The following is a 2197-nucleotide window of genomic DNA, read 5'->3' on the forward strand; positions in this document are numbered from 1 at the left end:
GCAAAAGACCTGAGACTGGGACGGAGATTTATCTTCCAACAAGACAATGATCCCAAACATAAAGCAAAATCTACAATGGAATGGTTCAAAAATAAACATATCCAGGTGTTAGAATGGCCAAGTCAAAGTCCAGACCTGAACCCAATCGAGAATCTGTGGAAAGAGCTGAAAACTGCTGTTCACAAACGCCCTCCATCCAACCTCAATGAGCTCCAGCTGTTTTGCAAGGAAGTATGGGCAAGAATTTCAGCCTCTCGATGTGCAAAACTGATAGAGGCATACCCCAAGCGACTTGCAGCTGTAATCGCAGCAAAAGCTGGCGCTACAAAGTATTAACTCAAGGGGGCCGAATAATATTGCACGCCCCACTTTTCAGTTTTTAATTTGTTAAAAAAGTTTAAAATAGCAAATAAATTTCATTCCACTTCACGATTGTGCCCCACTTGTTGTTGATTCTTTCCCCAAAAAATAGAATTTTATATCTTTATGTTTGAAGCCAGAAATGTGGCAAAAGGTAGAAAAGTTCAAGGGGGCCAAATCCTTTCACAATGCAGTGTATAGGCGACGGCAGTGCTGTGTATCTGCAGGATTCCAGGCCAGTATCTGCCACCCGCTGGATTTCCCATGGGAGAAGCTCTGGGATTTTATTACAGGGAAACTGTCATCAGGTTTTTGCTATGTAATCTAAAAGCAACAAGTCGGGGCAGAGGACCTTATCCCAGCGATGTGTCACTTGCTGGTCTGCATGATGGCATTTTGATATAATCCCTCTTTTATCTGCTGCAGATCGAGCAGTTCCCTGAATTCACAGATTATGTAGAGACCAATGCGGGAAAGTTACCCCAAATGTTCTAGAAGTCAGCATTGGATTTTCTGCTTTCAGATCACCTCACAGACCAATGTAAGTTAAGGGACAAGTTCAGATGACGGTTTATCCCACTGTTTTTTGAAAGAAATTCGCCATTAAAACTCATGCATCCAGTACAAAAAGAAATAGATGCCACAACCAGGGCCGCTCCAGGATTTCATGGGCCCCGGGCAAAAGTCTCAGTGGGCCCCATTCACACCGACCACGATTCATGATGCACAGAAATATAGGTATATTACAATGCTAAAGATTTCACTGACTTCTCACATTACATGAGTGATATCTATTGTAAAGTCTACAACAGCTCAGAAACCGGCGAATCCTCCCAGCGCACGGTTCAGACCAGACAATATAGTCCTCTATACAGTATTATGGGCCCCACGTAGTCCTCCATATACAGTATTATGGACACCACGTGGTCCTCCATATACAATATTATGGGCACCACGTGGTCCTCCATATACAGTATTATGGGCCCCACGTGGTCCTCCATATACAGTATTATGGGCCCCACATAGTCCTCCATATACAGTATTATGGGCACCACGTGGTCCTCCATATACAGTATTATGGGCACCACGTGGTCCTCCATATACAGTATTATGGGCACCACATGGTCCTCCATATACAGTATTATGGGCACCACATGGTCCTCCATACAGTATTATGGGCACCACATGGTCCTCCATACAGTATTATGGGCACCACATGGTCCTCTATACAGTATTATGGGCACCACGTGGTCCTCCATACAGTATTATGGGCACCACGTGGTCCTCCATATACAGTATTATGGGCACCACGTGGTCCTCCATACAGTATTATGGACACCACATGGTCCTCCATACAGTATTATGGACACCACATGGTCCTCCATACAGTATTATGGGCAGCACATGGTCCTGCATCCAGTACTATTGCTCCATAAAGAATAGGCCCCATATAATGCTCCATAGATAATGGGCCCTATATAATACTCCATACATAATGAGCCCCATATATTGTTCAATAGATAATGAGCCCCATATAATACTCCATACATAATGAGTCCCATATATTGTTCAATAGATAATGAGCCCCATATAATACTCCATACATAATGGGCCCCATATATTACTCCATACATAATGGGCCCCATATATTGTTCAATAGATAATGAGCCCCATATAATACTCCATACATAATGAGTCCCATATATTGTTCAATAGATAATGAGCCCCATATAATACTCCATACATAATGAGCCCCATATATTACTCCATACATAATGGGCCCCATATATTGTTCAATAGATAATGAGCCCCATATAATACTCCATACATAATGAGC

The sequence above is a fragment of the Phyllobates terribilis genome, unplaced genomic scaffold (genome assembly GCF_046119375.1).
Source record: "Phyllobates terribilis strain yellow unplaced genomic scaffold, ASM4611937v1 Scaffold_2374__1_contigs__length_137051, whole genome shotgun sequence".
Lineage (NCBI taxonomy): Eukaryota > Metazoa > Chordata > Amphibia > Anura > Dendrobatidae > Phyllobates > Phyllobates terribilis.